Source organism: Channa argus, chromosome 9 (genome assembly GCF_033026475.1).
Source record: "Channa argus isolate prfri chromosome 9, Channa argus male v1.0, whole genome shotgun sequence".
NCBI classification, from domain to species: domain Eukaryota; kingdom Metazoa; phylum Chordata; class Actinopteri; order Anabantiformes; family Channidae; genus Channa; species Channa argus.
The window spans coordinates 5,130,001-5,145,306 of NC_090205.1; the positions used below are offsets into that span (position 1 = coordinate 5,130,001).

Consider the following 15,306-nt stretch of genomic DNA (forward strand, 5'->3'; position numbering starts at 1 on the left):
GGGGAAAGTGAAAGGAGAAACAATGAGACTGTCATGTCACAGTGCACTTCCTGTCTGTGGACTTTTATTTTGTGGCCCCTTCTCCCTACTTCCTGTGCTTTGGTTCTTTTCCCCAGCTTTGCCTTCGTTTGTCCCTCATGGTTTGCACCTGTTCGCTCCTCTATTTAAGTTTAGTCTTCCTCTCACTCCCCTGCCAGATCCTCGTCGTCGTCTTCCTCCCCAACCCCCAGTGGACTCTGAACTCCTGGTAAAACCTGAATTTATGTTTCTTGGACTCTTGTATCCTGGACTCTGTGCACCTGTAATCTTTGGAGTTTGCCTCCTGTTGAATTCAGTGTAAAGGTTTGGTCTCCAGTTTTCTCTGCTTGTTTGATCCTGGTTTTTCAGGTTTACATATGCCTTTGTGTTCTTCAGTTTGCCAGTGCTTTATGTTCCGTTTGTTCGTGTCTGCCTCCCCTTAGTTCCTGTGTTAGTTTCTGTGCTTCCCCCCAACTCTGTTACTTTGGTATCTTTCCCTTCCAGTGTGTTTTAAGTTGGGCTCCATTTTACTTTCATCATTATTACGTGTGTTCATTTGTTCAGTAGTTTGTGTCCTTTTATATTCCTGTCAGTCTCCTCAGTCTTCCCCTTGTGTTTACCCGCTTTAGTAGTTTTATGTTTATCTGTGCCTTATTTATTTAGTAGCCTTTGTTTGTCCTTTCATTTCCTAGTCTAACTTGTCCCTGAACCTTAGCTGTGTTTATTTTGGTAAATTCTGTTCCCCTCTTGTTCTCAACGTCCACTCTGTCATCTTAGATTCTATTAAGTTAACTCCTTTCATGTGCTGGTTCTGTTCTGAATCCGGTTTCTAGTATCCTCCTGTTAGGAGCGACTTCTTTTCACCATTTAAATCTGTCAATAAAAGCCCCTTGTTATTTTCTATCACTCGCACTGTCTCCTCTTTTGGGTCCATCCTTAACCCAAAACCCTGATAGAGACAAGTGGAATGGAGAGTAAAGGGCCAACAACTAGGGATGAGAGGTGGCAAAAGTAAAGGACACAATTAGGGTGAGGAGAGGAGATGAGGAGGCGAGAGGAAAGAAAAGAAGACTACAGCAGATGGTACAAGATGAGAACAGGAGACATCAAAAGAGGAGACAAGTTAAGATGAAAAAGTGGAAAGGAGACCAAAAGGAAGGGATGCAAAAAGAGAGGAAACAAGGAGGCAGGTCAAGAGGAAATAAGTGGAAAGGAGGCAAGAGGAGAGAAAACCAAATTAGGTCAAACAAGACGAACAGAGAAGACAAGTCAATGAAAAAAAAAGAGCAGTGGAAACAACTGGAGACAAGTAGAGAGTGAGACAAGTGAAGAGCAGAAGTTGAATATTAGGTTTTAAGGAGACAGTAAGAGTTAAGTTGGATTAATCTTAAGGTGGATTTCATTGTATGGACTCGGGGGCTGAAAACAACTGAAAATCCCCACAAGGAGGAAATTACACACTGTAACGCAGAACATAAACCAAACTGCAGAAGTAAGGGAAGAGCAGGATTGTGACAAATAGAAGAGTGGGGACTTATTGGAGATGGATGGAGGAGAGGAGACAAGACTAAAGGTAAATAGTCTGCACTTATATAACGCTTTTCTACCTATTGGTAATAAATGCTTCCCATTGACGACAGGGGAGCTGCTATGCAGGTGACCAACACTCACTAGGAGCTACTTGCTCCAAGTCACTTCGACATGTGACCGGAGGAGCTGGGGATCGAACCAACAACTCCGGGATTGGTGAACGACCGCTCTAGACAAGAAAAGATGAGACAATCAGAGCAGAGAAATGAAAAGGAAACCAAAACAAGACACAAGCCCCGAAAAAAAAAACCAATTCATGTCAGCAGCTGTTGCTCGTCTCCTTCACTCCACCGAGCAAAGCACTGCAGCTGGTTTCAGTTTCCCACAGCACAGCACAGCACAGCACAGCACAGCACAGCACAGCACAGCACAGCTCTGCTGCCACAACAAAACAACAACACTAAACGCTTTAAAGTTCCTTTGAGCGCGTTCAGTGTGGCCCATTCCCACGGCGCTATATCAGAACCACACACACACACACACTAAAAGGATTTATTTATTTTCTGAATTTCCTCATTTCTCACACATTTCCTAATAAATCAGTTCCATTCAGGTGTTTTCCATCAACTTTTTGACCAAATATTCTCTTGAATACAAAATGGCATCAACATTAGAGAACACACACACACACACACAGAGTAAATGGAAGTTTGTTAGTTTGTTGTCATCTTTCGCACTCGACTAGATGCTTTAAATGAGCCACACACAGTGGCAGCATGTGAGTGCGTAGTAAGGCCGAGGAGTCGCACCAATTACAGGAGCTGGACCGTGTGAGGCCTGAAGGGCTGAAACTGTTTTCTGCTTGCTGGCCTCCCTTTCAGCAGGATCTGTGTATTAAAGCAGTCTCTCTCTCTCTGTGTGTGTGCTCGAGTCTGAAAACAGGCCGATGTCCTTAATGTGTGGCCGTAGCAAGCTTGAAAGTGCAGAGGGGACTTTCAAGATGTTCAAGGCCTTTAGGGAACCGATCCAACACAAAAGCAACAACAACTCCGATATTACCAAATCAAACCATCAAAGACAGGAAGACATGCACCAATCCGGCCTGGTGGAGCATCACCAGAGCTAATACCCAACATAACTGATGAACGGCAGACCTCAAGCAGTAGTTGTATGCAAAAGATAAGTACTAAACATGTCTACTACTGTTTACTTTACACTCAACTCCCAAATCATTAGGTATTGTTGGTAAAGTTTTTCTGGAACTGTTGTCTGAAGTTGGCCCTTTTTCACATGTCGCCACCGCAGGACTACGATGGATAAAAGTTCTTTTTTTTTTAATCATTCATTTTATGGAACCTTTGAGCTCCTACTTCAGAATACGTATTTTCTCAGTCTAATGGGAATCACGATGAGATTTGTTATGTGCACACATTGTGTACCTCGGCCATCTATTGGCCCGACGGCGGGCGGTGCAGGAGCTAAACAAGCCATTTGAGACAGAGGGTCAGAAGAGGTGCTGTGTAAAGACCCATTATAGGAAAAATAAGAAATGTTTAATACTCATTATCACCAAACTTTTCAGTAGAGCCTCAGAATACACCTAAAATGATGCATAATATGACCCCGTTAAACGCTGGATAAAGAAACAATCGAGAAGAAGAGATCAGATCATTTTAGAGCAGGAAAAACTCTTCCTGATTCATTTTAGTGCCATAGTTTTTAACCCAGTCAGAAACTGAAAAAATAGGTTCATCATTTATTGTGTTGGACGTGTACACAAATAGTTTCTCGACCGATTCCTGTGATAACTCGTGGCAGCATAATTGCGGTGCAACCAAACAGAAGCATTGGTTGTCGTTTATGTCACACAGGAAGAAGAATGGAGAGAGGCAGAGGAAGCCAAGTATGAGCGAAAAGCTGCCTGCTGATCCAGCCACAGTGATATCACTTCCCCCGAGACCTGCAGTGGGGATTACATCATTTCCTTTTTATTTCCATGCCTCATATCGACATCTGCCTCTGTGTTTCAATACGAGGAAGGAAGATTAATACAGAGAAAGAGTGGGAGGAAGAGACAGACTGTGCAAGGTGGCGTTTTTATTTTTTGCTCCTCACAGTTACACTGTGCAGTGCATCCAGAAAGTATTATCAGCTCTTAACGTCTTCCACATTTTCTTATGTTAGAGCCTTATTTCAAAAATGTGTGTAGGGTTGTTTCCTGTTGAACGAAGAATCGTCGCCCCAGTCTGAGGTCCAGAGCACTCTGGAGGTTTTCATCAAGGATGGCTCTGTGCATCTCCGCATTCATCTTTCCCTCCATCCTGACTAGTCTCCCAGTTCCTGCTGCTGAAAAACGTCCCCACAGCTTGATGGGATAGGGATGGTACTGACCAGGTGGTGAACAGTCCCTATTTTCCTCCAGACATGACACTTGGCATTCAGGCCAAAGAGATCAATCTTTGATTGATCAGACCAGAGAATTTCGTTTCTTATAATCTGAGAGTCCTTCAGGTGGGGCTGTCATGTGCCTTTTACTGAGGAGTGGTTTCTGTCTGACCACTCTACCATACAGGCCTGATTGGTGGAGTGCTGCAGAGATTGGTGTTCTTCTGGAAGGTTCTCCTCTCTCCACAGAGATATGATGGAGCTCTTTCAGAGTGACCATCAGGTTCTTGGTCACGTCCCTGACTAAGGTCCTTCTCTCTCTCGATCACCAAGTCTGGCCGGCCAGTCTGCTCTAGGAAGAGTCCAGGTGGTTCTAAACTTCTTCCATTTATGGATGATGGAGGCCACTGTGCTCATTGAGACCATCAATGCAGAAACGTATCTGTACCCTTCCCCAGATCTGTGCCTCGATATAATCCTGTCTCGTAGGTCTACAGACGATTCCTCAGACTCTTGGTTTGTGCTCTGACATGCACTGTTAACTGTGGGACCTTATATAGACACGTGTGTGCTTTTCCAAATCATGTCCAATCGACTGAATTTCCCACGGGTGGACTCCAGTCAAGTTGTAGAAACATCTCAAGGATGATCAGTGGAAACAGGACGAACCAGAGCTCAATTCTAAGTGTCATGGCAAAGGTCATGAACACTTATGTCCATGTGATTTGTTTTGCTTTTTATGTTTCATAGATTTGCGAAGATTTTAACCAAACTTCTTTCACGTTGTCATTATTGGGTATCGTCTGTAGAATTTTGAAGAAAATAATAAATGTAATTTTGAAATAGGGCTGCAACATAACAAAATGTGGAAAAAGTTAAGCGCTGGGAAAAGTTTCTGGATGCACTGTACTTGACTCCAAATACTTTGCATTAGTGTACACACACCAACAAAAGTATCACACAGGGTCCTTGTAGTAATCCACTAAGCAAACACAATGAAGAAAGCTTTGTTCATGACTGCAACTTTTACACTGCCAAATATAGAAGCATTGTGTGAGTCATGTGTACTTTTATGAGAACACACACACACGTACTTGTACTGCTATCCATGTGAGGATCAAAACCCAATTCTGACGCTAAAAACTAGTTTAACCTTAAAGTGTTAAAGTTTAACCCTGTAAGGAAAATGTTTCTCTTGGTCCTCGCTAAGTAGCAAACACACACACACACAGACACACGTATATACACAGTATATTAAAGCATAGGACGTAATCCAAATTACAAATCTGTGTCTGAGTGCATCTGTGTGTGTTATATGATACACACACACACACACACACACACAGACACACACACGTGTTCCACATTTAGGGGGAGAACAAATGAGTTCTATTTTTGTTCCAGAAGAAACAAACATGAGGCAGCAGGAAGTTGATTCTGCTGTAACTGAATGGATTTACCATGGATGTATTAAACGAATGGCACAGTCACTGCTGCTGCCACTTTCCCAGTGGCCTTAAACTTTTCTACCATACGTAACAGGTGAGAACACATTTGTGCTATAGAAACACCTTTGCCGTTACAGGCCCAGAGGGGAGACAAGGGAAATAAAATAAATATTCTATCGTTAACATTACAAAATGACTAGTTTGCTTTAATGACCCCAGCAGCTCAGGACTATGTTTGTACCTCCTTCCAAATAAAAGAGAGATTTTCTCTGTTCATTTAAGCAAAAGAACAATTTTTGCTTATTCAATTTAAAGTTGTGAGCTTTACACGTCAGATAAATAAATGTCAAATGTCAATTCAAACGTTGCTAATAACTAACATTTCAGCATCACAGTCTTATGCCTCCATGAACCATTCAATTGCAGTTTACATACATATGTCTGTCCAGACTCATAGTCTAATTATTATACCCATTAATTCAACTAGACTTTTGTACCAGATTTGCCTGGATGAGAGTTCACAGTGACTCTGACCTTTGGATCTTCAACTACCAGAATCTAATCAGTTCATCCTTGTGTTCTGGTAGTTGGTTATACTAAAATTAAATAAATAAATTCCATCGAAAACCTTCCTGTGTTATCACGTTAAATGAATGGGAAGGACATGAGCTCAGAGCGACCATGATACAGTGCGTTTTTTGAATACTTTTATTATGTATGAATTATAATCACTGTTTTGACCGTTGTAATCTTTTATTGTTTGATATGCATTTTCATCCACTTTTCAATCACCTCTAAAGCTATGAAGTTTGAATGATTTGCCTGATTAAGTCACAGTAATTGTTTCAAATTTGAAGGAATTTCCTCACGTCGTTCCTGTGATATGGCATTCACCAGAATGTAAAAGATGCGGGGGTACAGTGACCTTAACCTTTGACCTCTGACCAACAAAGTGTCATTAGTTAAACCTTAAGTCAACGTCGATGTTTGTGGCAAATTGGAAGAGATTTTCTCAAGTTGTTTCTGAGATATGAGTCCTCTACTGAGGCCCCTGACACAATTCATGATAACATGGAAATTCCTTGGTATCTGTTGCCTTTGAGTCGAGGCTTTATGTTAAGCAACACAGAGGTCATCACAAAGCAGCCTGTGACAATAGCAATAGAAATGTTCAGGATCAGTAAAAAACATATATAGATGTTAAGTGTGAGATGTTGTGAGCTGCTTCACTAACAAAGTCAGGTTTTATCAGGATCCGACATCTGTTTAGTTTTACCCTTCTATACATACTGCTCCTTATAATAAACACCAAAGCACAGGCAACTCCTTCACCACCACCCACAACCACGCTGTGGACATTCATACACACACACACACACACACACACACACACACACACACACACACAACTTTGATTTAAACATCAGTACTGAACGAGAATAGTATGTGCTGCTATAATGATGACAGGGCAGCATCCTACTTACACGATCCCCCTCAAATTTCTGACCAAATGTCTGATCTTTACAGAAAAGCCAACATTCCCCACTAAATATTCCCAAACCACCACAAAATTCCACACACACACACACCATATATCACTTCACTTCGCTTCACTTCTTTAATCGTCACTCAGGAACAGATTCTGGTCGAGGTCGTAGAAGCACTTTGATAATGTAAACAGCTTCACAGTGCTGTATGCATCATTTCACCTAATGTGTCAGATCTTAAATTGTAAGGGAACCACTGGCTAAACAGCAAACACGAGGTTTCAACATTTGATACCAACTGTAAACTGATTTTTGTTTTAGGAAACAGAAAAACAAACTGTAGAAAATGTTTTGTGTCACTTTGTACTGTTTTTAACCAAACCCCTGAAGAGTCTTAAAATGACACGGCTTAAGTCTCAGGTATCCAGGATGTGGCCTGCACTGACCACATATTTACTACACACTGAAGCCTCTTGCCCTGAAAGAACTTTGAACCCAAACGTAGAAACCCAAGGGCTTAAAAGCTAATCTGGAAGTAGTACAGGTAACAGCAGCAGGACTAGCAGTATTATAGTATAGTAGCGGTTATACAGGGATGTTGGACATTTATGTAGAGACTTCTGATATGAAAGGAAGCATAACTAGGCACTTTTCGCTGATCACTCTGACAGTTGCACAAATTCTTTTTCACATTTCAGGTCATTAAAGCCAGTTATGTGTTGGGCCCTAAGGGCCAAACTGATAGAAACAGTGTGGTGTCAAAAACATAAGTATATGCTGAGGGGCTTCGCTCAAACCAACCCAAACAACCCCAGAAAAACATAAGCATTAGGACTGTTATTCTAAAGGTAAACTTCAACATAGAAAAGAACTTTCTCCAGGACATTGGATGAGTGGTTTACCTTTGGTCGACTATCACAGCTCAGTGCAGCTCCAACACAGAATGGATCGATTCAATCCCCCTGCAGACACACAGAGAACATTATTTATTGTTAGACATGATCATATTTCCTTTGCATGAGAGAGGTGATGTATGGCCTTCCTTCCTGTTGTCAGCACTATATAAAAAAAACCACACTGGGCTTCTGACAGTTGGAACTCGTCTGGTGTTTGCTGGTTGGTGGACATCACCTTTAAAGGTGTAAACTTTGTACCCGATACCTTCGGTCTGCACAAAAAACTGGAAGCAGGGGAAACTTGTTGGCCTAGCAACCATCAACTTCCTCCTGCACCTCCAAACACACACACACACACACACCCAGCAGCTGTCTACATACCAAAAGGACTGTCAGCAGGTGGCACTAGTGCACGTTTCTTTCATGCTGAACCGGCCGGGTGCGTGCGCCCTAAAAATAACAGGCCACAACATTTAAATACACTGCTGTAGCCTCTTTCCCCCGTCCGGTCCCCTTCAGAGCCAAGTCTGTGTTCCTTCCATTTCACTCCATTTATATTTTCGTGGTTCACTTACATAAATGTATTTGCTCACTCAGCTAAACTCTGTGACATTTGACTAAACTTACTGGAGCTCATCATATCAAAACACCAGTTTGACTTTTTTTTTTTTTTTTTTTAATAAACCCAGTGTGAGGTGAAAGCCTGTATGTAGAATCTCAATGTCCACAAACTAACCCTGCAACACAAATACATAAAAATGTCAACACATCACATGTGCAGAAGAAAGTTGAGCTGTTTCAAAGACACACAGAGCAAATCCTTGCTTGCGTAAGATCATTAGCAGCTCTCATATGATCAGTTGCTGATGGCTGAAACAACAAGAACAGTGTTGTTGGGACAAACACACATGCACAGTTGTCTGGACCCTACCAAAGTACTACTCACGGGGACATCAGCGACCCTCCTAGTTCGGAGACTGAAACCAGAAAAAGCCCAACAAGTGTCCCAAACCCGGACAGCTGAGTGCAGCCTGTATCTCTATGTTCAAATCTCAAATAAAAAGACAACAATTGATTTATGACCCTAACAGGTTGTGTAACCAAAGCCTGGTGTTCTGTAAGTTTATGTCCGCATACCCAAGCGCTTCACTGATATTCATAAACAACTTAAGAACAAAAGTGTCCCACACTCACAGGCCTGAAGGGCGCTTGAGGTAGGAAATGAAAAGAACCCACATAGCTGTTTCATGGTCACACTGGCCAAAGTATCGAAATTAACTGAAGAACCAGCAGGAGATAAAGTGATTTTTAATGCATTTCTATTTCGTTTAGGAAACTAAATTCAACGTGGCTTGTTGTTGCCATGGTGACTCATTAGGTTAAAGAAGGCAACTAATGAAAATTAGCTCTTGATTTAAACATCAGTACTGAACGAGAAGAGTATGTTCAGGGGCAGCATCTTACTTACACGAGCCCCCTGAGACCAAATGTCTGATTTTTACAATCAATTTCCTGATTGTTTTAACCGTCTAGCAGAAAGATTTGGATATGTGGATGTATATGTAGGTCCTCCCCAGAAACACGTCGTCTGCATTATCTGCAAGATGTTCCGCTTGTGTTTTGAAATTGTTTTAGGCTGCAGTGGCTTCAGCTCTCAGGTTCACCATGTTTCAGTAGTCAGGAGTCGCCATGGGAACATGATGTTTCATGACTGACGATAGCGGATGAAAAACATTGTTCATTGTTGTGATTTGTTGTATCTACTCACATCAGGCTATCTAAGGGCTGTAACTTAAAGTGACCGGTTTCAAGCTCTGGTGAAAACACTGTTGTGACTTAACACTGATGTGCATTGACACATTTACTTGAAACCTGAGCAGCATGTGTATAATATCTACAACAAAATCACATATGCAACAGCAAAATCACTGCTTACTCAAAAAAAAAAAACTGCGTGGTTGTAACATGTCCTGTGACAGATTTTCTCGTCTCATCTCCGTTGTTGATTTGTAATTTTTGCCAGACTGTAAAATGTAAACACTGACTGATGATGACTGTCAAGCTTTTGGACAAACAGAGGAGCTTTAGACCAAATCGGATCGTAGCATCTCTTGGGCCGATGGTGTTGTGACACAACTTAACATTTCTGTGTTTTTCCAGGAACATAAATAAAGAAGTGATGTGTCCTTTAAAAGACTTCCTCATCCCACAGTGTCGCAACTGATCACTTCACAGGGAACAGAAGAATTTGCTAATAGCACAGTTTCCAAACAGCTCATGGTTGACAGTCTGCCCACTGCAAATAACGTTCAAGTGAGTGATGTGCTCAAAGTCTTTGATTGTGGGTTAGTTATAATCTCTCCGTACTATAAATATCGTTGTTTTGTGGTTAGTCTATTCTAATGAGTACTGATTCAGTTTCCCCGTTATCTCCGTGTGGATCCATTTTCCTCTTTGGGTCCTAACTGGGAGTTGTTGTCCTTGTCTTTTGTCATTCAGGATTTCAGTGTTTACTGCCGATACGTTTTTACTGTTGGTGAAATGTGCTCTGATTTGAAAAAGTCAAACATAAGAATGGTGGGACTCTCATTTAGGCTGACTTTGCCCCCTTCAGAAAAGGCATTCAACCACTTACACGCAGCTATGTTTTCTCTTATACAGGCAAACATAGCTGAAACTGATAGGTTGCAGCCAATTTCAGCCCCGTAAATGCCACAATACCACATCTGTCTTCCAGAAATTGTTTGGTCTAGTCCAGTGTTTTGTTTTGTTTTTTTTGAACATTTTTCATTTAGAGGTTTTATGAAAAACAGAAACAACAGGAATTCTTACTATTAGAGAGGCAGTAACTCTCACGACCAACTAATCAAACTCATTGTCGCAGCTCTAGTCTCTTCGCTTCTGAGAGGGACGACCTTCTATTTCTGTGTGGAGACATTGTAGAGATGCATGGATGCATGTTGAGGAATGCAGCTGGTTAATAAGACCATGTCTTGTTAAAATATCCAAACAACTTTTATATATTAGCAAGATGGATTTGGTTGTTAGGACCAAAGTTTAGACCTATGTCGTGGACAGTTTTGGCACATGCGCTCAACCTCTTTGTTATCAGTTGCATACCAAGCTAATTGGTAGAATACTGCTATTGTAACAGAGAACAATAGTACATTTCTTATATTTTTTGCTCTGTTTTAAGGAAACTAGCAATGTGTTGATTAGTGCAACCTCCGCATAGGTGTTTGTAGGTGATTGAGACCAAAATGCGTCACGGCTCTAGAGGATGCAACAGCAGTCCCCCTGTCCCCCAACCCACCGTCATCCTGTTGCCAACATCACATCTTGCCTGGAAATTCAGAGAACCTCATAACAGAAAATGCTAACATATTAATAGCAGGTCCCTGACACTCAAAAATTGGGTAAAATATTAGTCCATCCCTAGCATGAGATTACCTACAATTTGCCTTTGGATGCAGGCTTTATGTCAAGGAAGTAAGATCATATCTATGTAGAAGGTGAAAATTTGCATGTCACATATGTAGTAGTAGTGTTGTGTGACAACAAATTCTCCAAGGTAATGTAAAGTATGTAATATTAATATTAATAAATAGTTTTTGTCCCCATCCTTTAGGTACCTTTGACTTGCTCCATTATCCACTGTAGAGTTAAATACATGATTTCAAGTTGGTTTTTCTTATCTTGGTAATTGAAAAAGATATTTTCCAAGTCTTTACCTCCTGGTGAGACTAATAAGTTTGTTGAGGCTCTGTAATGCAGAAGCTCTGGCTGTACTTCCTGGCAGATTGAGGACTCCGGTGTTGCCATAGAGGCTGCATTAAATGGCATTATGAAACATGGTAGCTTGCCAAAACTGAGGCTTTAAAATGTCAGAGTGAAAACAATAGCCTTGCCTCTCCATTCTTTCACTAATGACACTTGGAAATCTAATTTATGAGGGCTGCACACTCACCGATGATGTCATGATTAAGGTTTCCACATCTGAATAATCTGGAAACTAGGAAGCATTTGATTGAAACCATAAACAATAAAGTGTTAAAATACTTCCAACGCATTATTTAATCCTTTTTACAGCCTGCTGCAACCTCTTGTGTGGCTACGATGTTCTCAGTAGGTAAGTTAAAATAAAGTTAGAAGTGTCGGGCAATGCGTACAAGAGTAGAGCTGTAACAATTAGTAGACTAATTAGTTTATCGTCAGGAATATGTTACATATTTGAATTTCCTTTTGAGGCCATTCCAGCTATTTCAATGTGACAATTTGCCAATTTCCTTGTGTCGGAAAAATAATTATATTAAATAACAAGTCTATTGCCGCATGCTTCAGGTAATTGTGGGGATTATTTTTCATTCTTGCCTAGTATGTTATACTGGCTTTGATGTGGCAAAACAAGCATATTCATCCAAGTTTGCAACATGTATTGCTGCTGTTTACCTGCAGATGGTCACGGCCTAGATTTCGGCCAGTAGATGGCAAAATTGTAGATCTTTGAAATATGCAAATTTGACTATCATTTCCCATTTTATGTCATTGAATGTCAGTTCTATAATATGTATCATAACCTCTAAATGAATTAAGCTATTATTTTGTAATAATTTATAATGCAGTAATTTACGTTGGAAGGCAATTATGACTTTTTTGTATTCGTTTGTCCGCTCAGGGACATAATGTGTAAAATTAAATACCAAGACAGTCCCTATTTTTGTGTTAATAGCAAAGAGACAGACTGTTCCTCCAAATGTGCTGCCCAGATTATATTTTGTTATCTCAGTGATACACGAAACAATGTTACAAGGCAAATGTCTGAGTGGATGCATCTTTAGGCATAGGGGTGGTAAATACACCCCCCACCTGTGCACCCATTTAGAACATCTTGTCACTGACAGCAGAGAGTTTAGTCTAAAGCAGCTGAAGGGCATTTAAAGACAATACAACATTTTAAATCTAGTAAAGTACTTGCGACACTGGAGACAGGCTTCAAAACATCTGATATAGAGAGTGAGAGGAGTTTTTACTAAACCAACTCTTTTTTCCTGTTAGTATTAACAGATTCAGTGGGCACCTTCCCAAACGCAGTGCTATTCTGCTGCTAAACTGCTTACTGGTCTGCCTGGTAACCGGCAACACACACACACACACACACACACACACACTGGCTAGACAAGGCCAGCCGTCAGGTCACATTACGGCACGCCTTCCCTCACGCTGCCCTTGGGGTAAAACTGCAGCTGGCTTCTTTATTCAAATGGGGCACAAGCTGGGGGGGGGGGCAGAAAAATAGAGAAAAATAGGTTGTAGCTGATGTTGTAAATCTGAAAAATGGAGCTTGACTGAGAAAATGAATGAGAAATTAGACCCGCTACCCACAGAGCTACAGATTTGCAGGTCACGCACTGTGTTACGTGTTTAGTTTTTGTACCTGCTGATGTCACAACGGACGCTTTGGAGAAGTTGTGCAATATCTCCAAATTATGAGTTTGTCAGGAAGCAAAGAGGCGTTTACACTTAAAGGCAACCTAGTTGATGTGTCACGGCATTTCCTCTACATCCATCTGGCACCAAATAGATTTTCTGCTGACACGCTACATCTGTGCACAAGATTTCTTCAGTTAGGGTTAGAGTGTACCAGCACGGTATGTATCTGTCCATAAATAAATGAAGTACAATATCATTTTTTCCAGGAAAAAAAACCAAAACCATTTTCCTGTTTCAGCTCCTGAAACATGAACACTGATCACTTTCTACCTCTTCCACAATGCAATGCATTTTTTTTTTTTTTTTTAACTGCTTTCAGAAAATAATCTGCACATTGATCAATAAGACTGGTGTTTCAGTGAGCGCAACTTCACTACTTATTCCACAAATGGCATAGCATTGGTCAGTGTGGAAACCTCCAGCCGCGGCCATGCAGCCAACTGGCACAGTTAAAGTACAGAAGTCTGCGTCTGCATGGCTGACATCTGATGGCTGGCTGCTGATTGTGAAAACCTTGTGTCTTCAGTGTGTGGTTTCAGCATAACTGTGATCCTGCACACAAACCCTAAAAACCAAGTCTGGTGTGTTGAGAGGATTCCACATGATCACTGTTCAGATTACGAGTACACACACACACACACACACACACACACACACACACACACACACAGGTTGCAGTGGAGTCATTGCAGTGAAGTTGGAGTAATCACAGTCTGGTGCACTCGATACAAGGTCGCTGAGCTACTGGGTTAAACTACTGCTGGGAGGAAAAGGAGGAGGAGGAGGAGGAAGAGCTGCAGGAAAAATTAGTGACAGTAAGACTGACGGGTCGGCCGTGTCTGTAACCACTGCATAGTTTGGCACAAAACGCAAAGAATGAACCTGGGGTCTGTATATCTATATATAGATATAAAGATATAGAGAGAGTTTTTTCCCCCGCTTTGGCTTATCCAGTAAGTTCAGGGTCACCACAGGGGATCAGTGGTCCGCATGTGGATTTGGCACATTTTTACATTTAGGCATTTAGCAGATTCTTTTATCCAAAGTGACTTTCAAGCGAGGTACAAGGCAGCAAAAATAGAAGTCAAGGAGAAAAACATAAAAGCAAAGTCCAATTAGAAAAGTATTTACATTTCATGAGATGCAAGTGCAAGAAAGAGCCGAAAGGAAGTTCTTTTAATAGAGTTAAGTGCATAGGAAGGTGCAGAAGTTCTGTTTTCAGCAGTTTTTTGAATGTTGGGAGGGAGTTTGCTGAGCGTGCGGATTTTGGTAGGTCCTTCCACCATCGTAGGATCATTGAGCTAAAGAGTTCTGCTTGGTTTCTTCTGTGCGGTGCTGGGACCACTAGACGTCGTTCATTGGCGGACGGCAGCGGACGGGAAGAATATTAGACCTGAATGAGGGAGTTGAGGTAACCAGGAGCTGTTGAGGTGATCACCCTGTGGGTGAGAGACAAGAGCTTTGAACCTGATGTGGGCAATTACAGGAAGCCAGTGTAGAGATGTAAAGAGTGGTGTGACACGAGTTCTTTTGGCTGATTAAAAATGAGGCGAGCTGTTTTGGATCATCTGCAAGGGTTTGTCTGTGGATACCAGTGACCCCATTAACAAAGCGTTGCAGTAATCAAGACGAGATACGACCAGCGCCTGCACAATGAGTTGGGTTGTATATTCTGTGACGTAGGGTCTGAGCTTTCTGGTCTTTCATAGGTCTTTCTTTCCCTAGAGACTGAGGAGATTTGGACCTTAAAACCCCAGATTTTTGGCCGACTTAGTGGGGACAATCACTGTAGATCCACTGTTGATGCTGATCTTGTGTTGCGTTGAAGGTCTGGTTGGGAAGAAAAGGACTTCTGTCTCGGACAGGTTGAGCTCATCCAGGCAGAAATGCTTAATGAGACAGTGGAGTTGTCCGGTGGAAAGGACAGGAAGAGCTGTGTGTCTTCAGCATAGCAGTGATAGGAAAGACCGTGAGTGGATGATAGAAGGGATTTAGTATGGACAGAAAAAAGAAGAGGACCAGGAACTGAACCCTGTGGCACACCAGTAAAGA

General features: G+C 41.6%; 1 protein-coding gene across 5 annotated transcripts in view; it reads right to left on the reverse strand.

Annotated features, from left to right (window-relative positions):
• The window catches only part of raph1a (Ras association (RalGDS/AF-6) and pleckstrin homology domains 1a), a 58,010-nt gene that overhangs the window by 31,556 nt on the left and 11,148 nt on the right, over nucleotides 1-15,306 (reverse strand). For all 5 annotated transcript variants that reach the window (XR_010915172.1, XM_067515506.1, XM_067515508.1 and 2 more), the window contains exon 2: nucleotides 7,771-7,830. The gene's annotated coding sequence lies outside the window, so the exon portion shown is untranslated. The remainder of the gene's footprint in view (nucleotides 1-7,770; nucleotides 7,831-15,306) is intronic.